The sequence below is a fragment of the Anser cygnoides genome, chromosome Z (genome assembly GCF_040182565.1).
Source record: "Anser cygnoides isolate HZ-2024a breed goose chromosome Z, Taihu_goose_T2T_genome, whole genome shotgun sequence".
Taxonomy (NCBI): domain Eukaryota; kingdom Metazoa; phylum Chordata; class Aves; order Anseriformes; family Anatidae; genus Anser; species Anser cygnoides.
In genome coordinates, this window is record NC_089912.1 from 28265150 (window position 1) to 28290961 (window position 25812).

Sequence of the window (25812 nt, forward strand, 5' to 3'; positions counted from 1 at the left end):
TCATTCTAATTTATTTATTGAACTGTATATGTTGCAGAGAAATGATGCTGCATATGGTTTTCCTATCAGGTTTGTGTCACTTTGCCACACAAATGAAACATCTGTTGGTACCAGAAGAGCTGATTGCTATAACACCACTGTGCAGGCTCTGTCACTGGATTTAGCACAGCACTACAGGTCACTGAAATGCACAGAGTGGCATCATTTCTCATTAGTTTTATTTATGTAATTAATTATTCTTATAACATTTTCAGAAACTCCATAAATTAGTTATCATGTAAGAGGTTTACTCACTGTTGTCATCTTGTTTGTCATGCACAGCTGCCTGGGAAAAGGTGAATGAAATGAGTAAGAGCTCTTTTTGTTTGAAATAATGAAGGTTACATTCTGTTGTAGGGTGTTACCACTTTTATTTCTTTCAGAGTACTTAAAATGTATGTATGAAGTTAATAAACAAAATTGTGACAGAATCATGGTGATTAAATTTGCAAGGATTAGCAGACACAGGGAGTCATTTTTTACTTTAGCAAAAGTATGACCAACTATGTGTTCCAGGCATGTCCTTTCGTCTACTAATAGAGATCCCAAAGCTCTAGCAATATTGCCAAAGAGTTGTAAAGACCTCACCAGTATACTGGGTATTTACTGCAAATGAGTACTCGGGCTGTAGGGAAATATCCACTCATTATGTTAGATCCATCAAAGTGCAAACTTGCATTCCACTGAGATCTACTCTTCTGGATAACAGCTCAGTCAATATCTTCTCTGCTAAGCCTCCTTACATCTTCAAGGTAATGTTTTGCCGTAGGCAATGTGACTATAAAAATACAGGATTTTGAAAAAGCCAATTAGAACAAAACAGTTCCAGTTTACTTTTGAAAGTTCACAATGCTAAGAAAAGGTATATTTTAATTAAAAAAGGCAGATTAAGATTTTTTGAACTGTAGCAGCTTTTTGTGTGCTTGGGCACTTCATGGATTTCCATGCATTCACTCTGTGAAACAAAGCACAAAGGTCTTAAAAGCACAGTGTGCAAGTAGAAAATTTGAAAGGACAGAAGATGTTTCAAAGAGAGCCAGAACAGCTTGCCCACCTTCTCAGGAGGGAAACTGACTAAACCTGCGATCTGTATTTTTCGGAATTTTATTTCCAATTGTAGAGGATTTAAAAGAGAAAAACTATATATCCACCTATTTGAGCTCTAAGAAAAGCACCATGCAGTTGTACATTTTGTTTCTATTATAATAGTTTTCAGATGAAGAATCCAGACTGAGGTCCCTTGTAGGTGTTAGACAAAAGTATTACTACAACAAACCTTGATGCTATGGCAAACTTACTATTTTAGTAACAGACATGACAATATTATGAACAAAATACAAGCAGGGAGGACAAACAAAACAATCTTTTTTTTTTATGGGCACAGTTTGCAAATAAAACTTTCATTTCATTTAATTCTGTTTTTATTAGTAGCAACATTCATTGATCTAAAAAAATGATAGGTGAAAAGAAGAGCAACTGGACCTAGTCAAACAAAGGGTCAATCTAGCACAGTATCCTGTCTCTGAGAGTAGCTGTCACCGACATATACAGAAGGGATAAATGCAGAAATACGTTCCCAGAATATTCTCCTAGTCTTCAGAAATTCAACTTAGAAACTTTGTGAATCAGAAGTGGTGTCATGGTCATAGAATCCTAGAATCATAGAATGGTAGAATTGTAGAGTTACAGAATGACTTGGGTTGGAAGGGACCTTAAAGACCACTTAGTTTCAATACCCCTGATGTAGGCAGGGATGCCACCCACTAGGTAAGGTTGGCCAAGGCCACATCCATCCTGACTGTGAACACCTCCAGGGATGGGGCATCCTCAACTTCTCTGGCCAACATGTTCCAGTGCCTCATCACCCTCTGAGTGAAGAATTTCTTCCTAACATCTAATCTATATCTCCCCTCTTATAGTTTAAAACCATTCCTCCTTGTCTTGTCATCATCTCACTAAAGATCTTTCTTATAATCCCCCTTTAATTACTGAAAGGTGGCAATGAGGTCTCCCTGGAGCTTTCTCTTCTCCAGGCTGAACATCCCCAGCTCTCTCAGCCTTTCTTCATAGAAGAGGTGCTCCAACCCCTTGATCGTCTTGTGGCCCTCCTCTGGACCTGCTCAAACAGCTCCTCATCTTTCCTGTGCTGGGGGCCCCAGACCTGGACACAGCACTTCAGGTGGGGCCTCACAAGGGCAGAGCAGAGGGGCACAGTCACCTCCCTCCACCTTCTGGCCACCCCTCTGTTGATACAGCCTAAGATGCAGTTGGCCTTCTAGGCTGCAAGCACTCATTGCTGGCTCATGTCAAGATTTTTGTCCACCAGAACCCCCAGTCCTTCTCTGCAGGGCTTCTCTCAGTGAGTTCTTTTCCCAGTCTGTGCTCCAATGCTGTTTATAGTCTTTGCTGGATGTCTCCTCCACAGCTTTGTCAGGTTGCTTTTTGGACACATTAGCTTTTAGCATCAAAAACAATTATGCAGCAAGGGGTTACACACATGCATATTTATCCTGCATGGTGAATAGAGCTGGTGTTTCAAAGAGCTTTGAAAGAGGGTAGGGTCAAGTTTTGGGCAGGTGTGAAGCAGTCTAATGGGTACTAAAAACTGACCACTATCTGTAAAAACAAGGACAGTTTCCAGGGTCAGTCACCACCTCCTTCTATTAGGAGGTAATAAAAAAGTGTGTTTCCATTGACTGACTGCAACACTTTGCAAATTTCCGTATTCTTCCAATGGGGTTCAACTCAGTGTTTATGTGTTGCTTCTGTGAGTACATGGTAACGGTGCAGAATGACGGGGAGGAGTAGGAAGAACACTCCAGTTTCAGTGACTGTCCCTGGTGTTATCTTGGCTGTAATGCACCTTCTCTGGGGTTTGTAATTTCAATTTTAGCTGTGGCTGACTCAGCCATGTTGTAACCTTGCAACTCTTACGCTGAAAGAATCAGTGCAAAAGCTTGTCAGAGGGCAAATTCCCTTCCTTCCTTTACCTTGTTGCTTTTGTTGTTGTTGAAAAATTTCTTCTAAGCATCAAGGGCAAAAGGGTAATCTGACCTCCTAGGGTCAGGTTCCTTTCCATTTACTGTCTTCATCAAGCTGGAGTCATATGATAATTTTTTCCACAGCTCTTCTTTAAGCATGTGGAATGTTTAAAACGGCTGCACGATGACTTAGTGCTACTAATATTGACAGTCAGACAGGGTAAAAAGATAGTAAAATGGAGATCTTTTCCGACAGCTGTAGAAACCACCAGTGCTCTCCTTTTGTTCAGCTTTACAGCACTATCCATTATTGTCGACACCATTGTCATAGCTGGGATGTGACAACCTTATTTGTCCTAAAGGACTTAATTTGTGATATAAAACATTCCTAGTAAGCTTAGTGCACATTTAGTTCATCTCTGAGGGGATGGGAGACAATCAGCTTTATACTGTAAGGTGCTTTCCACATACGGTAGGAATTGAAAGTGCTCAGCACAGCGTAAGATCAAGGTCAGGGAATGCAAGCAAACTCATTAAAGCATTTATGGGGGGTCTGGATAGATTAGGTGCCCTTGCTGACCTCTGCACTATTTCTTTCATTCTTCTGCAGATAAATAAATAAAAAGGCTGCCTTGGAACCATACCTTGGTGTACGTTTTGAAGTGTGTGTTATTATTAGTATAATTATAGCATACCTTCATACCTTTGTTATTATATTTTGTATGCTTCTTTGTGTTATTTGGAAAGCACACATATTTATTGCTTTTGAAAATATATCTGTAGAAGTTATATACAAGCTTTTACTTCCTGAACCCAATGACACCTCCACTCTTGATATCTCATCATTCATGTTAAATATATACAGCAGACATTACTTTTATCAATTTTTTTCTTGAATAAAATCATATGGTAGCAGGGGGAAAGTTTTTTTTTTTTTTAATTTTGTCTTCTTTCAGTTAATTTTAACTTCATTATTAAGATGAATTGTAATGATGTTTAAAACCCTAGAGGCGAACTGGTTTCATTTGATTTCTTCTGGTAGATGAGAAAAAAACTGTTAGCAGTTGCAATCTTCTGTGAAATGTATCCCATACTCTTGAGCTTACATTTTTAATGTGCCTTTCAAACTAAAATTGATTTCTTTCTTTCTTTTAAAATAAAAAAAAATGCATATTTTATGAGAAAATGAATACCTTTGATATTTTTTTTAGAATTGGTTGATAAGCATTCACAGCAAATATGATGACAAGAACAGTTACCTTCTTAACTATTCATAAAAATCTACATTCTTTCACACATAATTTTATATCTTTAAAAATGTCTCATCAAGCTGGAATGCACAAATGTTTGTGTAAAAACTGTCAAAGGTAATTATTATTTAAAATAATATATTTCTGACTTTCTATCCGCTTTACATAGTGCAAACTACCAATTCTAGGGTAATCAAACTACAAGCACTTGTACCTTGTGGACAAAGGTAAATATAAAACAAATCACTTACAGATGATGGGGAAAAACAGAATTATCCTACTTTTTATCAGTAAGTGGTAAAAATATTTTATGGTTACCTGAAATATTATTCCTGGGTATAATGTCCTATCTGAAACTCTGCATGAATAAATAAACAATGAGACTTGTGGCTTTGCATGGTAATTTGACATAGTCACATAATTGTATGTATTTTGCTGTGAGGAAGGTTATGAGTTAATCCTTTTTCATCTGTATTAAACTCGGACTTGTGAAATTTGAGCATCCCCTCCTCCCTCCTTTCCTGGTTAAAATCCTAGGTCTCACCTTGCTGGTCTAATTATTAGCAAATTGCTCTTGCTAGATCAATGGGCATGCTTTCAACTCTAATAAAAATGGGAAAAAATGTTCAAAGCAAAGTTATTTTTAGTTCTACAGTTAGATTGATTTTTCTTTTTTTTCTTTTTTTTTTTTTTGTAACACCAAACTTTTCTTTCTTTACTTGCCAATTCAAATTCCAGATTTTAAACAAGCTTAAAACAAAACAAAATAACAATAAAAAACTTTAGCCTCACTTCCTGTAAATCTTGTGTGATGTAATTTCTCCTTGAAACACCTCTTTCATTTGTCTGGTCCAAATATAATCAAGGAAACCTCTCTCATGTTTTTGGTGTTAGTTGTGATTTCCAAAATCTTTTTCCTCTGTGAATATTTCTCGGTCTGACAGTGAATTATAGTATCCTTGATGCAGAGCCCAAAGCAGTCTTCTTTCAGGCCTTCTACAGTGTTTTTCTTGTTAAGGTCTTATGAAAAGTAAAAGAAAAATAATTCTTACAAAGACACATTCTGATTAGAGGTGGTCAAAAATTAAAATACAGTTTTGCAGGTAAAAAGCCTGCAATCCCCTCCCCCCCACACACACCCCCCCCACCCCCTTGTCTTCCCCTAGAGATTTCAGGATACTATCTCCACAAATGTTTTTTATCCTTGCCATTGCTTCATTTATATGTTTACTGCTAAAATGATATTTCGGTGACTCTTCATCAATGACATTATGAGCTTACTTCAGCTTTAATTTTAGTTGCTAAATGTAGCTTGTTGCCTTAGTTCACAGTGAGCAAAGAAAGCCCAGGCATAATAACAACAGTGACCAGCTAAAGTCACTGATAACATCAGGGATGCCAGTTCTATGGAAACACAGAATTCAGACTGGAAGCTTCAAACCTAGCCCAGAACAGCTATTTTGAGCAATTCTATATACCTTGGCAGTAATGAGTCAGCCTCTAGAACATAGTTTGTTTTTTTTTACTGCTTTTTCTGGGTCTGTTGAAGTGGCTGACATATCAGCTTTTCAAAAGAGTATGCAGAGAAAACCTGAATAAACATGCAATTGTAAATGTGTGCCTACTTGAGAGCCTCCTTGTTACAGTTCATCATGTTATTCTTACTGGTGCCAGCTGTAAACATGGCTTCATTCTTCCTTGCTCTATAAACCTTGTTTTTGGTATGTCAACCAAGTTGACTTTCAACAGTAAGAAATACGTACCGATTCTTTTGTTGTTCTTGAAGATATATATAAATAGCAAAGGAAATCCAGATTCATACCACACCTGTATAAGTGTACAGGTGTACAGGTGTATTGCTGTCCTTCTTTTGCTGAGATACTTTTTTGGCTAACAGAGATATGTATTTTTCTCTGTCCCTGAAGAACAGATTTTTGACTTAATTGAAATATTTAGAATTCCCATTTCTGAAATGAGCTTCTGACTTGGATAACACTGTAATTAAAACTGCCATTGTTATGAGACCTTAGTTGTGAACTGGTCTCTTGACTGAAAAGGAAAATGAAAGTAGTTAAGTTGTTAATTTGGAATAATACTACTTTACTCTTACTTTATTCTTAGAGAGAACATTCTTCAGAAATTAGTTACAGCTACTGGGAATCTAACAGCTATTGGACAGTAAACACCACAGAATCACAGAGTCACTGAATGGCTGAGGTTGGAAGGGACCTGTGAAGATCATCTAGTCCAACCCCCCTGCCAAGCAGGATCACCTAGAGCATGTTGCACAGGATGGCATCCAGGTGGGTTTTGAATATCTCCAGGGAAGGAGACTCACAACCTCTCAGGACAACCTGTCCCAGTGCTCTGTCACCCTCACAGTACAGAAGTGCCCCCTCATATTCAGCCAGAACCTCCTGTGCTTCAGTTTGTGCCCATTGCCTCTTGTACTGTCAGAGTGCACCACTTAAAAGAGTCTGGCCCCATCCTCTTGACACACTCCCTTAAGATATTTGAGATATTTAAGATATACACATTAATAAGATCTGCTCTCAGTCGTCTCTTCTCCAAGTTTAACAGGCCCAGCTCTCTCAGCCTCTCCTCATATAAAAGATGCTCCAGTCCCCTAATCATCTTTGTAGCCCTCCACTGGACTCACTCCAGGAGCTCCACATCCCTCTTGTACTAGGGAGCCCAGAACTGGACACAATACTCCAGGTGTGGTCTCTCCAAGGCTGAGTAGAGGAGGAGGATCACCTCCCTTGACCTGCTGGCAACACTCTTCCGAATACAGCCCAGGATACTGTTGGCCTTCTTGGCCACAAGATCACATTGCTGACTCATGGTCAGCCTGCTGTCCACCAGGATTCAGAGGTCCTTCTCCACAGGGCTCCTTCCTAGCAGGTCAGCTCCAACCTGTACTGGTGCATGGGGTTATTCCTCCCTAGTTACAGGACCCTGCACTGCCTTTGTTGAACTTCATGAGATTTGTCACTGTACAATGCTCTGCCCTGTTCAGGTCCTTCTGAATGGCAGCACATTCAGGTACTACAGTTTCACAAATAAAAAATGTAATGACCCCACAAATCAAATCATTTTATTCTAAGCTCTACTATTGTTCAGAGAAATCGTACGAGATTTATTTTTAATCCATGTTACTAAAGGCATGAAAAGGAAGGAGAACTCTGTTAATTTGTTTGTGAACAGAGAAAAGAATGGCAACTAATACTGTGTTTCAAGCGGGAAGACATAATGTCACCTCTCAGCTCTTACACTGACCTGGGCCTCTGGACTGTGCTTTGACCCTGTGAAACAATCCCTTTTTCCATGTCCCCATTCTATGTGAAGGAAACTAGGACAAAGCAGCCAAAAAGAAGCTGTTTTGTGCCTTAGCAAGCTGAACACCCTGGGGAACATACTCTGGACTGTTTACTTCCATGCTCTGCAGTGTAGCCAGGGGAGTTTTGCCTGCTTAAATTATCATTTAGAGTAGATGTGTAGAAGATCTACTGTGGAAAGTACCTATGTTTCTTACATGACTTCTGTTTCATCAGCAGCATGGTTACCAAATGCTAATTAGTTTTCTTTCTCTCCTCCAACATAAACTTCAGAATTACCACCTTAATGAAAAATTCTAACTGTCTGGGAGAATGCATAGACTGGACAAATCTATTCCTCAATGAAAGGATTCTGTTCAAGGGTCTTCTCTAAGGCCACTTTACATCTGTGAAACAACTTTGTGACAAAGGATTCTCCATCAAGACATAGTCTTAAGCTCTACATCACCACGTATGGAAAACAAAGAGATCGCCAGTACTGAAGCTGTATAAGACAATAACAGAGGTAAATAGTCTTAGGGGAGGGTCATCATATTTTAGGCATAAAAAGGCACTTTCATAGGCACCTTCTGAACTGAAATTACTACGCTTAGATCAATTAATACAAATTCGATTAGAGTTTTTTAGTGAGTTAGAGTCAGGACTAGTCCTGGAACACCTGAGATTTTCGTGTCCACTGAAACCATGATGGAAGGAGTAATGAAGGTGAGTAAGACAATGGAAAAGAACATTGTTATGCCATATGTTTGTACTAGCAAGTTGGGAGCTAAGTTATTCAAGAGAGACTGATATTACTGCAGATGTTTGTTTTTTTTTGTCATTCAGTATTTCATTCTTGCTATGTTTTTCAAACAGGAGTTGCTTTCTCTTTTTGCCACTGAAATTTTCTCTACAACTTTAATTTGATGCAGATGAGTGTAGAGTATTGAAAAAAATATTGATGGCAGAAACCGTGATTTGGAACTCAATCTGATCTCAATCTCAATCAAAAATCTCAATTTGCTGGACTATGAACAGATGTATATTTCATGAATGTCTGTGGCAGTTTATGCTACTACTACCTCCCAGCTGATTGCTACTAACCCTTTGCTATGGGCTTCTGCTCACACAGCTGTGACAATAGGCTCATTCTTACTCTATGTGCAATAGATATTACTCTGCAATATCAGCAGAGCTAACAGCTTTGACCCTACTTGATTGATACGACCTGAATCAGATAAAAACTCACAGGAACATCTCTGTTGACAGAACATTTAGGCAGTAACCTTCAGAAGAAAGGAACTGTAAGAAGTAACTGTTCTATAATGTCTTAAATCTCTTCAGCTGGACCTGGAAGAAAACCTCTGTCTATGGACTTTGCCTTTGAAGAAACTGGAAACCATTTGAATTTAGTATTTTATGTGATTGATATTGTTTGACACAAAGACCTAATATGACTACTATATGACCATCTCAAGTAAGCAGACTAAGAAGCAATTGAGCAGGAAACAACCCCAGCACTATCTACCCTAACAGATAGTCTTTAACTGCTTAGGTGTTTTGCCAAGGCAGTGTTAAAAAGCTGTGTGCAGCAGGACATGGCCTGCTCTGCCACAAGAAACTGTCAGTCACCAGGATTATAAATATAGCATTTTTCAAAAGCAGAAATTCAGTTTTAGACAGCCCATCTTTCTGAAATATACACTGAAAATTACTCACAAGAGATTCAGTGGTTTCCCCATGGGAATCTGCTGTCACACAATAGGTTAAAAGAAGCTGTTTTCTTAGAAGCCAGTGTTCTTGTTTCAATACACATTCAAACTGCTGTAACAGATTTTTTATTAGAAATCTGCTATGGAAGAAAAGGGAGATTCTTCTACTTTCAAATACAATCATCTGTATCTTTCAAGCCACCATATCATTTCTGAATGATATTTGTCAGGGTCTCAGCCAGAATAAAGGAAATGAAGTGCAAACTTGAGTCATTTTTTGCTCACGATGTTGCGTCTCAGACTCAAACAACTCCATTGAAAGTGGCCCAACAAAACCTTTAACTCATAGAGAATTACCTATTTAATAACTTTCATCAACACAGTTGCATTAAGATGTTACCAATTTGTTCATTACTAACCTTTAAGCAGCAAATTTAAGAAAAAAAAGCACAAAATAGAAAATAAGCTAGCAATAAAATAGAAAATTTCAGAAGGGAAGTAACCTTGAGAGACACTACACTTTATTACATAATGGTAATTGTTAGTAAATTCACATTTTTTTAATAATTTTTTCTTCGTTTATTTATTTTGCTTGCTTCTGGTACAAACTACAAACTTAGATATAATGGTCAGCTGAGAGCAATCAAATTCAATAAAGAGAGAGAGTGAGAGAACTTTCCTAGAAAGGTAATAGCTTTTTAGTGAACAGACTTCAACAGTACATGTTCATTTTCATTCAGAACAACTATGTGCACATAGCTGGTAATGTACCTAGCTAGGATGTACCAGAAAGAAAAGTTTCACTTATGTAAAGAAAAGAGAGTCACAATTCACAGTTCTTCCTAGCTAGATTACCCAACCTTTCCATTAGTGAGACAGGAGTGATACATCTTAGATAATTCAGGGAGTTTCTGGAAGATTAATCAATGAAGTTTGCAAAAACATTTTGAAGCTGCAATGTTCAATATGTGCTAAGTGCTTTTATTTTGTGGCCTTTAAATACTTAGTAAAAGACTGCATTGCATTATTGTTTTAGTGCATCCTCTCACATACCTTACCAGAGAGGGAGGAAAAAAAAAAAAAGTTTGTCAAATATGTACAAAAGAAAACAGAGAATAAACAAGAAAGACAAAAATAAGGAAGTGGTTGGATGGTATTCTACTCTATGCATGGATCATGTGATTTCATCACATTCCTGCAACAAACCTTTGGACTTAGACAAGTGGTGCATTAAATACTGTCATGGAGATTCTTGCTTTAGTAGTGAACAAATATAAATTCACTAATGAAGAGTAGTGAATTTCAGATATAACTCATTTAGCACATCTGTGCAAGAACACTAATTTGTTTAATTTAGACTGTACACGTGGCTTAGTGTTCAAAAGTTACATTAAGTAAAAAACGGTCCTCATCCTTTTAATATTCCAGACAAAATATTCTTTAAATATTTTTCACCAGAGTCAAATCTAAACTGAATCAGAGGCTGAATTCACAGAAGGTGAAACTGATTAGAAGTGAAACAGTTCGGAAGGTTACAGGTGCTAGTGTTGCTGGGAGATAGTGTTGTGGGAGATATCTCCCTGACATGCTAGATACAGAGGCAATTGACACCAATGAGCGATCTGTGGTCCCTTTCTCAGTGTTTGGCTATGTTCTCAGCTGCTTGGATTGCTTTGCTATGCCTTGAAGCACTTAGAGGAACAAAACCAACCACCTCAGACTGTACTTCTGTTCCAGCTCAACAGAAAGAGAGGTGAGGAAGTGAGCAAGGGCATCACAAATTAAAATGTTCCTTAGGTGGGCAATGACTTGATGTGTAAAAGAAAGGGCATGGCTTTCCAAGGTTTCTAATAGGAAGTAAGAGGTACAGGAGCCTGGAACATATATTGAGGTTTTTGCTTATAGCAATGGGCTGTTCAGTAGATAAATGGGACTTGGATTTGGAGACCTGGTTTTGGGGAAGGGTAATGAAGCAGAAGATAGGAGGAGGGGTTGGGAGAATGGAGAAAGTTAGTTCGCAGACCCACCTCCTTCTCTGCGTGTGTGTGAAGAAGCATTAAGCCAAGAGCTATTACTGCTCCATATCAAAGGGGATTCATTGTCCAACATTTTTCCTTGTTCTGTCTTTTCCCTTCTTTCCACATGTATTGACTGTATTTTGAGAAAGTGTATGTTGCATGCTCTTATAGAAACATCAGAACAACTTTTAATTACATATGTTGTAATGGCTTTTCTTCAGGCTAATAGTTCTCATAACACATCATACCTTAAGAACACCATTTTCTAGTCTTAGACTGCATTCAGTGTAGAGCAAGTCCTTTCATCCCATTTAAATTACCTCCAAACTCCATTTGCAATGCTTTAAGCAAAGTAACTTTCAATCTATATCTTTTGATTGGACTTGTCTTGTCTCTGAAGCATACAAATCTCAGTTACATCTTATAAAGATTATTATCTAAAATTATTTTGGTTAGAGTTAGGACTTCTGCTAACTAAGGAAAAGCCTTTCATCATAATTTTCATTTTTCTTTGCTCTCATTTTATGCTTCCAACATAAATCTTACCTATGCAGAGACAGCCCAAAATATGCCAACCTACAAACTGGGAAAACTGATGTTTATCAAGGATGTGGAACTCTGGATATTTATATACAATTGTCCCAGATAAATCAAAAGGTCACAAAACTAAAAGCTTTAAAACTTCATGTCTTTCACAATAAGGCTGCAACTGAGGAAATGGGGGGGGGGGGAATGGGGAGGGATGGGGGTGAAAGGGATGTGAGGAAGTCAAACTGAATTCAGGATCTATAGTGTTCTGTCTGGATATACTGTTTTCCTTTGATAAAGATGTCACATTTTGTCATTTCAAAACTACATTTCTATTACAAATATTCCCCAGGAACAACTTTAAACATCTAATAAACATCAAATCACTTCATCACTGAGTTTATTCCTGGCTATATATTCTCTATGGCACCTTTAGGACAAATTAAAATTTGCCTTTTTTGATAAGCAACTTGGGTGAAATGTGTCATCTTCCCTTTGATATACTGTAGGTGAAATGTGCGTAAAGAAGCATGCAGAAAGCTTGTTTACCCTTCTATTTCTCTGTGATTCTTCTTATGCTTATTGCTGAGCTTGTAGCCATTGTGGGCTCTTAAAACCTGAAGTTGCAACAAACTAATGTGTCAGGTTTTCAGTTAAAATAAATGAGTTGGGCTTCTCCCAGAGACAGCAGCTTTACAAATGAAGTTTTATCATCCATTCTCCTGGTATTTTTATCTGACCAAGGATGACTTACCTGTACAGGCTTTTCTTTTTATCCGTTCTTATATTTCAAAGCTTTTTTTTTCTGTCTCAGACCTGACACTGACAATCCTTTTGTGTTCCTCTTGGTGCCTCAGAGGCTTAATGGTCCAGCACAGTAGCTGAACCTTTAGAAATTTCTTCTGTGTCTCTGCAGAGTCTAGTTCAGTAGGGGCCACAGAGCTGTCACCATGAAAAGTGAGAGGCCCCTGTGGTTAAACGTTCCTTAGTGTTTTCATTTCTGAAAGCAACAGCAGAATGGGTAAATGGATTTCTTTCAACCACACTGTTGCCTTACAGCTGTCTTCTTGGGGTTGTGTGATGGGGTGAGGCTGTGAGAGGAAGCTGGCTAATTCCCTTTACTTACTATGGGTGATTCATTTGATGAAGGGCTTGATAGCTAACAATTTCAAAAAATCAATTATTGGCAAGGCTATTAATGTTAAATACTTAAATGCCTCATATAATAATGTAATTTAAATGCAATTAAACAGTTATTAAATGTCAAATATCAATTAATGATTGAAGGAACATTCACATTTACTAACTGAGTAGAAAACTTGGAGCCATTGTGATGACCACAGTGAATATGGAATTCACTACAAATAAAATGTTTGGAGATTTTGAGGTATTTTAAAAGTAATTTTCCATGCAGCTTGCTGAGAGCTAAATTTTCGTATTTTAAAATGAAGCTGTAACTGCTCCTGCAGATATTGCCATGAATAATAGCCTGCTGATTTTAATGGCAAACAGACATGTGCTACTTGCAAAAGTAAAAGCTTTGCAAGTTGTAGGCATTCATCCTCTTGAGAAACATTTATGTTTTTATTTTACATGATTATTTCTTTCTTTCAGCTTGTGTTCCATGGTTCTAACAAATGAAATATGGGATTTCGCTTACTTCTGAGCCTGGTAATTTGATTTATTTTATTTTTTTTTATATGGTATTGAGTTGAGATAGGGTTTTGGTTATATTGGATAAGCCTGGCTTATGTAAGCCTCACTGTTAATGATTCCTTATAATTTTTCGTGTATAGTAATTTCATAAATGTTTTATTAGGGAGACTGTTGTATAATGTTGAACCTCACAACCTTAAAATTCGTCTTATTGATATTACGAATTTGCATTGTATGTGAGAGATTATTTTATTTATTTATTTTGTAATAATGTATAAATGTCTTCTCAATACTGTGTTTTCCCTGTTTCTTGTCACCATGCTGATGCTGATGAACTAACACATATGGCAGATGGCTGAGAAACCTAGCAGTGGACCTACACTTCACAGTCTGTGTTATATAAGGACAATACACAATCTACAAGGAAGTGGTATTTTAATGGTTGTTCAGCTGCAAATCCAATGAATCCTAAATTATCAAAGCTTACCTTTAGTTAATTATACAGCAGACACAAGCAAATCCAGGAAATTCCAGAGGCACCCAGAAGATAACTTTTTCTTACAGGTACTAAGGGATCCAATAAGGAAATATGCCCTCTCCAAGCTGTTGTATGTAAATACAGATTATCTCATTGGTGAAGTGAGGATTGGTGGCCTTGACCGCAATGATCATGAAATTGTTGAGTTTAAAATCCTTGGAGATACGGGAACACCTGTCTGCAGATCTGCTACCCTAGATTTTGGGAAAGCAAACTTTAGGCTGTTTAAGGGACTAGTTAAAAAGGACCTGTAGGAATCTGCTTTCAAAAGCATTGGGGTCCATAAATACCAGACACTTTATAAGAGCCATCTTTTAAGGGCACAGGAGCAGATAATTCCAACATGTCTGAAATCAAGCAAGCAGTGCAGAATGCCAGGTTGGCTGAACAGCAATCTCTTCCTGGAAGTTTGGTGGAAAAAGAAAGTGTGTGGGTTTTGGAATCGAGGTCGGGCTACACAGGAGGACTAAAAAGTTGCTGCTTACCATAGTGGGGAGAAAATTTGTATGGTCAAAGCTCTGCTGGAGTTGCAGCTGGCCAGTACTGTGGTGAATAACAAAAAAGGCTTTTTGAAAGTATGTTTACAGCAAAAGATGGATTAAAGAAAACATTGGTCCACTACTTAATGAGGTTGGTCACCTTGTGAATAAGGATGAAGATAAAGCTTAATGCCTTCTTTGTCTCTCTCTTTAACACCAGTGTTAAAGTTCTTGGGATCAAGTCTTGGGACCTCCAGAGCCTGGGCTGGAGGACAATGACTTGGGGGGGGGTGATGAGCTCCCTGTTGCCATTAAACATGTATAGGATTTTCTGCTGCAGCTGAAAGCCCAGAATTCTACGAGGCCCAATGGAATTCATCCCAGGGTACTGAAAGTGTTGGCCAATATTATTGTGAGATTTCTCTCAGTTATTTATCAACAGTCTTGGGAATCTGGAAATGTTCCTGTTTAGTGGAAGCTGGCAAAAGTCATTCTAATTTTCAAAAAGGGAAAGAAAAGACCTTGGTAATTATAGGCCTGTCAGTCTCACTTTAGAGGCTGGTGAAATTATGGAGACGATTATTCAGGGAGTTGTTGAAAAATACTTGAAAAACAATGCAGTTATTGATCAAAGCCATCATGCATTCAAGAAGAGAAAGTCATACTTTACTAATGTAATGTCCTTTCATTATGAGGTTACCCACCTAGTGGAAGAAAGGAAAGCAGTAGATGTCAAGTAAATGTCTTTTTTTTTTTTTTGAATTTTTATTTTAGCTAAGCTTTTGATATTGTCTCTCACAGTATTCTTCTGGAGAAAATGTCCAGCATTCAGTATTGTATGTATGTATGTATACATTATTTACAACTATGTAATAAAATGCATCAAAAACCCAGCTGGCAGGTCAGGCTCAAAGGGCTATAGCAAAAGGGGTTACATCAGGCTGGAGACCAGTCACTTGTGGTGCTCCCCAGGGATCCATTTGTGGTCAGTTCTCTTCAATGCTTTTATCAATAACCTGGACACAGGAGTTGAGTGCACACTAAGTAAGTTTGTGAATGATACTTAATTTGGAGGAGCTTTTGATTCCCTTACAGAGAGATTTTGATAGGTGAGAGCACTGAGCAATCACCGACCCCATGAAATTTAACAAGAGCAAATGCCAGATTCTCTGCTTCTCAAGTGCAGATTATACCCTCTCAAGGTATAATCCTTGATGAATTAATAGAATGGGGAACAAGTGGCCGGACTGCAACCCTGCAGAGACTGATGTGCAGGTTTTGGTTAACAGTAATCTTAATAAGAGTCAACAATGTGCCCTGACAGCCAAAAAGGTCAACCGTCTCCTGGAGTGCATTAAACGCAGTGTATCTAGTTGTTTGAGGGAAGTGATTATGCTGCTATAGTTTGCACTGGTGCAACTTCACCTCAAGTACTGAGCGTAGTTTTGGGTGCCACAATACAAGAAGGATATAAAATATTAGAGTGTCCAAAAAGGGACAGCAAAGGTGGTAAAAGGACTGGAGGGCAATACATATGAATAGCTGAGGATACTTGGTTTGTTCAGATTGAAGAGGAGACTGAAGTGTGACCTCTGCTGTTTAGAAGGTCCTTATGACAGGTAGTGGAGAGGGACATTCTGATCTCTCTGGTAACCAGTGATAGGATATGAGGGAATGGCTTAAAAATGCACCATGGAAGTTTAAAGAGTATTTTAGTAAAAGGTTCTTCACTGAGAGGGTGGATGGGCACTAGAACAGCATATCCAGAGGAGTCGTCATGGCCCCATGTCTGCCAGTGTTCAGAGAGTGTTTGGACAACACTCTTAGATACATGGTTTGACTCTTAGGTTACTCTGTGTGGAGCCAGGAGTTGTACTGAATGGCCCTAGTGGGTCCATTTCAACAAAGAACATTCTGTGATTTTAATTTTCTCCAGCTGGAAGAAATTAAGGTGTTATAAGGAAGTGTTGTGTGTAGGGGTGAAAAAATAGTGGGTTTGTACTTCTGAGCTGGGACATGAGAAATTTTCCATCTCTGACTGGAGATTTCTACAGTGTTGCTATCCTACTAGGACTGTGAAGTGAACCTATTTGGTTGACCCCCTTACTTTTTACTTGGTGATAGCTCTGCAAGTTGTTTGCAAGGGTTTGTGATATTTATGAAACCTGCTGTGCTTGGAAGGTTTGCAATATCAGGGCCTCAATACTAGTAAGAATAATCTGCCATCTGTTTTGTTATATTAGCATATAATTTTAAAGGAGAAAAAGAGCAGCTTCAGATACCTACTATGTATTGTGGCTGGTAGTCTCTTGTGCTGCTTTAAAGAGTCAGAAGATAGTTAATGAGTGAGTAATACAATACCGAGCAATTAAAAGTCTTACAGCAAGTATTATCAAAAGGAGAAGACGACTGACTCTCTTATTTCTGCTGTTGTGCCAATCAAATTGAAACCTTAGTTCATGGGCAAATGTGATGTAATGAACCTCCACTTTAGAGATTATTTTCTGTCTTTTCTTTCCCTTTTACTCAGCAAATTAAACACCAGTTTCTAAAACCTTTAACTCCACCTTTATTGTCTACAATGAGCAACTGAAGCTGGAGGATTTTGAGAATAAGGCTGTGTATAGCAGGAATGAGAACATCTGAATTCTGCTCTCAGCTGCAGCATTTGGGTTACAGAAGTATTGATGGAAAACAATTAGAAATGAATGATTTAAGAATTTTTTCGTCACATCTGAAACCTGGGGACATGACTGATAAGAACAAAATGTTTTCAGCAGGCTCACAGGCTATGACTCAGTAATGTAGATTAATATTTTGAGTATTGGAAACATGCACAATAACAGGAGTCAGGAGAGACAAACCATGCTTTCTGAGACTTATTTGAATACCAAGTAGTGATCATCATTCAGCATGTAAGAACTACAAATAGCTATCATCTTCACAGAAGCCAGTGAGCACTACCAGATTTGACAGACAGGTGGTTTTATGATTTCACAGGTACATTGGGCTGCCAGACAAGGAAGCATAAGATTTTGATAGATTAGGTGAGAGTTGTAAACTGATTGTGGCTGATGTGTCAGGCCCCTAAGATGCCTTTTATGTTTTGTTTGAACAGCTTGACAAACCTACAACATTGGATGGGCTTTCCTGTTCTGTTATTGTCATTTGAAATTTGCTGTCATATGTTTGGGATCCAGCCCATGTGTTGTAAAGCAGCTGAAGCATGAGGTTATATAAGGAAAGTTGGTGAAGCAGACCATTCCTGCTCTGCCCACTACAAAAGGCTGTTATGAGTTTTCAAAAGTGCAGGCTGCTGGCAGCACAGATGAGAGCAGGCTGAATTGTTGATGCGATTCTGGCTGGTGGCAGATATATTACCTATATACCACTGAATAACCAGACATGCCCTACTGTAGTTACATACCTCTTCATGTTGATTAACTGGCATGTAACCACAGAAGAAGTCATATGACCAGCAAATTAGCCAGGTTTTAATCAAACCATTGTTTATGGCATTTCAGACAGGGGAGGAATGAAATAGCTAATCCCTGTTTATGCCTCTGATCTAACAAATAATTGTAAAAGATAATTCTAAATGTAGAAATATCTTTCAATTGTAAAAGAAGAAATTTGTGGGCCAAAGTTTTGAAAAGTAGCTTCTTGGTGTTTGGAAATCTGCTTGCACTCACATATTGAGCCCAGTTACTGGCAGGCAAAAGCAGTTTGACTTTGCTCACACAAAACTTGTACCAAGCAAATGTTACTGCCAGGAAAATGCAGGTGCAATCATATGTATTGACAAAGTGGGACTGATTTAAAAACCTTTCAAAATGTAATCCAGAATGATGCTTTGATCTAGATGAGTTGCGTGACTTGTTGGTTTTGTGACTTTCTATGTTTCCTGTAGTGGAAAAAAACTCTTTTATTAACAGCACTGCTTTGAAAAGGGCTCAGGAGAATTTTATCAGGAACCTATACTTAGGCAGTGAAGCAGGCACAGTAGCATCTGCCCCAACCCCTCTCACACCAGATGAATATGTGGGATGACAAATGGGAAGAAAAAAGCACAAACAATAATAAAAAAACATATTTGTGAACACTTTGGGTACAGGAAAAGGTACCGTCAAATGCAAATAAAATTTAAGAGAAAAAGACAAAGACAGGAAAAAAGGCAAAAACAAATGTTTTAGACCTCAGTTTCATCTTGAAACGGCTTGGTTCTACAAGAGCCTTTTTATTGCAGGTGTAATTGGGAATGAAATTGTTTCAAACTGAACTGATATACAAAACAGCATAGAAGAAATCAACAAAATAAGTAGCAACAAAACATGAAGATTTTTAAAATGTTAAAGGAGCTCAAAACCCAAACAACTGAGCTAGCAAACTCTAACATGTAGCTTTTTGATTAAAGCTGTCTTAATGTCACAGAATTAGAAGATGGTTAATGCAATGCCAGTTGTTGAGGGAGGTTCTGTGAGAGGTAATTACAGGCTAGCTGTACACAAAATATTGCTAGGCACTCTTCTTAAAATGGGATTATTGTTCATATGAATAAATGGTAGACACTGAGGAATAGTTAAACAGATTTTGCCTTGCAAAAGTATTGTAGTGCTTTGAAGAAGACTGTAAGCCCATACACAGGAGACATACCGTTGATATGGTTTTCTTGTATTTCTAGCAGATATTTGACAAGGTCCCTTCTCAAAGGGTCTTAGAGCAATTTAGCTGTCATGGGACAAAGTGTAAGGTCATCACATTTTTAAATAACTGTCTTAGAAAATGTGAAGAAGAGACTTGGAATAAATGGTCAGTAATCTGAAAGGGAAAAGGTTAGCAGTAGACTCCCACAGTATATGTAGTGTGGGGCTACTTTGATCATGAATGATCAGGGGATGAGCAGGAAGGAGACAAAGTTTACTGAGGACACTGGATGATTCAGTAGAGTAAATACAAAGGCTGACTGTGAAGATCTGTGCAGGGAGTGGGTAATAAAATGGCAGATTACATTTTCAAGTGATAAACAGATGATGGCAAACAGCGTGCAGGGAGTTATTAGGAAAAGAATAGGCAGATCATTTTCACATCAGCTGTCAATGCCATAATGCATCTGTACCTTAACACTCTTCTCAGTATTTGCTCACTCTTCTAAGAAGTGTTGTAATAAAACAGAAGAGATACAGAGAGACACTACAGGGCATCTGAAGGTATGGAATTGCTTCTGTATGATGAATCATAAAAATTGAGTAAAGGTCTTCCTTTGCCCTGGAAAAGGGAAAGGATACTTTAAAGAAACCCATCAAATCATAGATGAAACAGATGCAAACAGAGATGCATTACAATTTGGGAAGTTCCTTCTGCTTATTTTTTGTTTACCGTCCTTTCTATTACAAGAACGTACCAACATCATATCAAGTACCGGATGATAAATAGACAGAAATAGGTTGTTCTCCACCAGGTTCATAGTTAATCTGTGGAAAGCATTTTCACAGGATGATCTAGACACTGGAAGTCTTATGGGGGCTCTGGGGAAATCTGGACAAGTTTTTTGGAGAGATATTTTTCTGGGATTATTGGGGGGGGGGGGGAGGTATAATTCTAGTTCTCAAAGACCTAATTGTGATTTTCTAGGGTTTACAGGTGATTCATGACTGTCCTGTTCTTGAGACACATGTTGGCTACTGCTGGAAACAATATTCTGAACTAGATCAGTTTATATTGCTCTTGAATTTATCTGATTCCTTAATTCTGCAGAGTAACCAAATGATAAAGCTTCTAATACAATAAGAAGAGCAATTGACTTATCATATTTTGGAATTACATTGAACATATTCAGAAAAAGTAATACTAGACATTTTTTTTCTCTATTTTCTTCTCCTATTCACTTACATATAAAGGAGCCAGTAAATGAAGTTCTGCTGTAAGAAATTAATCCAAGTTTTTGTGTTAAAATAATCTCTTAGTAAAACATCAGACGATCAGATGAAATTCCTTTTAAAGCTTGGGAAAAGAAATAGCCCAAGACATAGATGAAGCCTTAGCAGAGTATGTTATGTCAAGACAACAAAGACAAGATCCGTGGGAGCTTCTGTGAGAGGACCAAAAGCCTTCTGGCTGCCAGAAAGCCAGGAAAGGGCAACAGCAGCAGTGCAGCTTGCTTTCTACCATGGTGTCCCTTCAATTTCTTAAAGGTACTGTGGTATACTCTGAAGTTTGTCTACCTAAAAAAAATAATAAATCAAGCACATTAAACATCCACTGAGACTGCTCAGAAAAGAGTCTTGGCCAGTCATTGTGCTCATCTGTGCAAACAATAGCTGTCATACACAATCAGATTACCTGCCAGGAGGATGTGACGAATTACCATCTGACTATACCTCCATAATTCATATTTTACGCAGAGCACTGCTCACTTATACATAAATACTGGAGGCATATTAAGCCTTGTATATGAAATCGGTATGAATACAATCATTGTCATGGGATTACATGTTAAAAATATTTTAAACATAGTTTTAAATTTAAAATCAATTGCTCTTTGGTCACAGGCGAAAAGAACTTTTTAATGGGCATAGAGATCAGGATTACTCAGCTACCACTGTGGGTTAAATGTTTGATATGATTGGAAAATAATGTATAAGTCCTATCCACTTTTTTGAAAGAAAAAAAATCTGATATTTTTAATTTATTGGAACAAGTGTTTGGGGATTTTCCTCAAAACATGAAAAATGACTTTTGAGGGTTATTTTAATGAAAACAATAGAAATTTTTAAATGAAATTGGATTAAGTAATTTTTTTACTTCTAAAAATTTCCAGTGCCATGCTTGTGAGACTCTTTGCTTACTGCTTATTTCTTGTGAACAAGCTTAGATTCATTCAGTAACAACTCTGCCATAGCAAAGATATAAGAATTCATTTAGTGTAGAAAAATGTGAACCAGATGGGAAGGACACGTTCCGGTTTTCCTAAATCAGCATACCTTTCAAATATATATATGTGTGTTTGCGTGTGCTTGCATGCATGTGCATGGTTTCAAAAAAATTAAAAGGAAATATATGTTTCCTAATTCTGAACTACATTAAGAGCAAGATTTATAGCTTATGGGTATTACAGAACCATTTTACTGTGATACAGTGGATCCTGCAGCATGATTAAGCTCTCTGTATTTGTTTTATGAAAATGGCACTTGTAAGAACAAGTATTGTAATAAATTGAGGAATTACACATTATCTGCATTGTCTGATCTCTTTGTACATCCAGGTTCCTAATCTAAATGTACAGACATTTGGCTGCCGACACAAATATCTCCTTTGCCAGATTCATGGATTTCACACATTTGCATGCAGCTTTGCCGTACAGGAGAAAGACATTTGCCTTACAATTATATCTACTCTGATATGCCTTTTAAATGTTTAAGGGGGTTCACACTATTGACTCTGTGGTGTGTCTGCCTGAGGACAGTACTAACAGCAAAAGATAGGTTGAAGAAAAATGTTCGTAACTATTTAAAAATATGGGAATTGTTTTGACTTAGAATACTTCTGATGCAGCTCAGGTGAAGAGGTCTGCCTGTGCTTGTCATGGTAAAACTTTGTATTCCCTGAATGACAGATTTCTGGAGGCATTCTTCCCTATATCTTTGAAGGATTACATTTCAAAGCTTGGGATTTCCCTCTCAAGGGAAATTCTTTTCCTATAAGAATTCTAGAATATTGACTCAGAGTCAAATAATTGACAATTGGAAATTTCCCACAGAAAGGAAGTGTTCTGTCTTGATTTTTTTTTCAGAAAACAAGACTGAGCAATATGTTAAAAAATGCCTGGGGAAGACCCTGCACTGAAAAGCAGACTCCAGAGCTGGCAAAGCCTTGGCTGAACATGGGGTCCTAGGGGATCTACAACCGCCAAATTCCCATCAGAGTGTGTGTGGAGACACAGGAAGCCCTGAGAGGACATCTCAGACAAGGACTCTTAGGGCTGCTGACTCCTTTCTCTCTCCATCAAAGCCAGTCATCTGAACTAAACACTTTGGTCAGAGGTGACAGTTCCTTGGGCTCTTGACCCTGGGAGCTACAATGCCCTGCAGCATCTAATAGGGAGCAAAGCTGCATAGTCTTTGCAGACCTAAAGGCCCAGATATGCTTGCAGCCCCATGGCTGAGCTGGCAGAGAACAGGCAGGTGTCTTGTGGAAATTTATTGAAACTGAAATGTCACTGTGAAAACTTCTGGATTCGGTGTTTCGACATTTTTCACTGAAAAACTGTTCAGTTGGAAAATTCTTGACCAGCTTTTTCTGGAGGCTGTAATTTGAGTGAATTAGACATGTACTGTGAGAAATGATAACTGATCATAGGGGTGAAAGGAGGAAAGGAAAACTGTTGTTGGGAGAACAGGTGTAACAAGGAATTCGGATAATGTTTTCTGGGCTTTGTTTTTTTAATGTTGCAATTTATGTTCTCTTCTGTATTTTCAGGCATGCAACTCTAAATCAGAGATCAGTGGTGCAGAGCAGACAAGCAGCAGAAGTTATATTATAGAACACAGCTCCCTTTTTTTCTTTTTTTCTTTTTTTTTTCTTTTTTGTTTGAGTCAGGCAAGACTTTCAGTTGGATAGTATATATTTACAAAATACTATTGACAGTTTATATTTCAAAAAAAAAAAAGCATTAAAGACACTCCTATTTCCAAAACAATACCAAATTGCAATCAGGTGTTTATATATAAATATGGAAGCATCTACAGAGTATGAGAAACACCTTGGAAAACATTTTTATGAGGCTATTTGGAGAACTGACCACATAAGTCCCATGGAGGGTTGTGACAGAATTTCCTTTGAAAATAGACACCTGCATGTTTCAGTATCAGCTGCCCTGGAATGCTTTCTGTAACACGGTGGCAGAAACCACAGCTGCTCAGTTTTCTTCAGGAAAAAAAAAAAAAAAGAGGAACCTGGATGCCAGAATGTAGCAGTACACCTTGGTTTAAAATATAGTGATGTCGTCTTCTCAAAAGCTCAAACTTTGAATGTACAAAATGATTGTACAAAAATGAATGTACAAAATGAATGTACAATGATTTTGAGGGACAAATCACTCTAAGCTATATTGCGTGGTAAAAGACTTAGTGTAGTTGATATAACAATTGCCTTTCAACAGTTAATCTACTTCAGAATTGCATATATTTGAGCATATTTAGCTTGCTCTGCAGAGTTCATCTAGCTTTTAAGCACTGTTGGCTCACAGCTTCCTGGCTCCAGCTCCAACAGGGATTAACAGCATGGGTTTTATGATGAGCTTCTTTGGCAGCAAGCAGGTAAAAGCAAAACTTCAAAACCATTTCCCTTTGTTGGGAGAACACCCTAAAGGAATTCAGAGGAAATAGTGCTGTCTGTCTGAAACAGTTACAGTCAGCCAGCAGTCTAGTGTCTCAGCAAGTAGCACTGCAGTCACTCAGTAATTTGTGTGCTACATGCCTCCAAGGCTATAAAATAGCCTGTATGGTATACAGCAATAGCTGAGCTGTTAAAGAAAAGGATTGAATGCATGTTAACGCATGCAAGGATTCATCTGAATTGTGTCACCTGTGCATTATATTTACGTCACCTATGCAATAGAAAATATAGTTTGGCTGATTCTGAAAGCAGAAGCCTGGATTTTTTTTTCCCTCAAGGGTTCCAGATTTGCTGTTTATAAAAGTACACTGCAATACAGATTCTACACCACTTTAAAATTGGGCTAAGTTCTTACAAAACACATGTAATCTGAATTTTATATATATATATATATATATATAAAGTTTACATCTCTAAGTATATCATTTGATATACATATGTCATCTGACATACTTTAACAGATTTTGGATCTGAAAGAAAATAAAGTGGTCGTTTAAGGCACTATGGATGGCAGTGTGATCAGCCCCAGTTCCACTGCTAACCCATCATGGCACAATCACCAAGACACAAACTCCTGGCAGTGCCTGATGACCTGTGGGGCCAGGCAGACCAGCAGAGCAGCCTCAGAAGGAAAAGTGAGAAGCCTGCCTCTTTTTCTGAGTGATACATAGCTCTAAGAGTTTTCACAAGCTGTATACTCAAGCAGCAGATGTTTCCCCCAACCTCCCGTGTGCTCTGCAGGAACTGAAGAGAGGCGGGTGCAAAGCCACCATGCAGACCAGGTCTCCAGCTCCTGTGATCTGGACATCTCTAGTGTAGGTGAGGTCGGGAAGGCAGCAGCATGGTTTATTAGGGCACACTCTAAACTCAGCATAAGGCAGGAATAACATAAGTATTGAATTCAGGCTACTGCTAGAAGCATGGACAGAAATGTGGTGATCGCAAAGCCCAGCAAGGTAAATCTTCATTGAGCTTGCTAGTGAAGTATGAACCAGGCTGACCAGCTCCTGTCAGCAGCCTCTGATGGCAGGTCTCCTGCAAAACAGCCCAATTTACTTTGCAGCTGCTCTTCCTAGAGCAGAGACTTCAAGAAGGGAAGACAGCAGCATTTAACAATTCTTTAGGGAGATGACCTTAAAAACAAATGAAAACCAAGAAACAAAACATGCTGCTTTTTATGTCAGGATTTTCCCCAGGTACTGGAAGCATTTACTGTACAGCATTCCACACCATTATAAAGGACTTGTTTGTAGTTGTCAGTGTCTTTTGTGCAGTGATGGGTTTCTCTGAAAATTCATAACTATACAGCTGTTTCTGGAGACTGCTCTGTACAAAACATTTTTAAAAATGTGGTCTCAAATGTGTACGTCAGAAATGAACACAGAAGTATTATTAGTTGCCTAATAATACAGCACAAATATTACATAAACAATAGTTATCCTTGTTGTACCAACATTGTAACAAATGTAACAACAATGAATAATGAAAATGTATTATGGCAAGACTGATGACTATGTTTGTCTTTCCTCATAGTGTGCTGTCCTATCTGCATGCATACAGAAGTTATATGGCATGACTGTCATAATTTTGGTAGCAGCTAATGTGTGTTAGACATCTTCAGAGCATTCTGTCTGGATTTAAATTAAATAGCAGAAATTGTTTTGTCCTAGGGGTAAATGACATATTTTTGTTTGTTTTGTTTTGTTATTGTTTATTTTTAAGTAAAACTTATTCCAAAAATACTTGTCTGATCTTAACTTGCAGCCTTTAGCTTTTGCTACAGCTTGGAGAATGATACTGCTTGCTTCCACAGAAGTTTGGCTCACACTGTGGAGAGGTTGTGTGGGGTGGTCAGCACCACCAGTGAGCAAGACTCAGGCACTGAATTCTGCAGAACTGTA

At 38.1% G+C, this 25812-nt stretch overlaps 1 long non-coding RNA gene across 4 annotated transcripts in view; it reads left to right on the forward strand.

The window, feature by feature from the left end:
- The window catches only part of LOC106042330 (uncharacterized), a 47733-nt gene extending 22161 nt beyond the window's left edge, over positions 1–25572 (forward strand). For 2 of the 4 annotated variants that reach the window (XR_010827647.1, XR_007159742.2), the window contains 4 exons: positions 6392–6573; positions 7882–8313; positions 13460–13516; positions 13853–20078. This is a non-coding gene — a long non-coding RNA (uncharacterized lncRNA). Of the gene's footprint in view, positions 1–6391; positions 6574–7881; positions 8314–13459; positions 13517–13852; positions 20079–22307 lie in introns of those variants that run through there. The other 2 variants (XR_010827649.1, XR_010827648.1) reach the window with 2 other exon arrangements.
- The last annotated feature ends 240 nt before the right edge of the window (positions 25573–25812 follow it).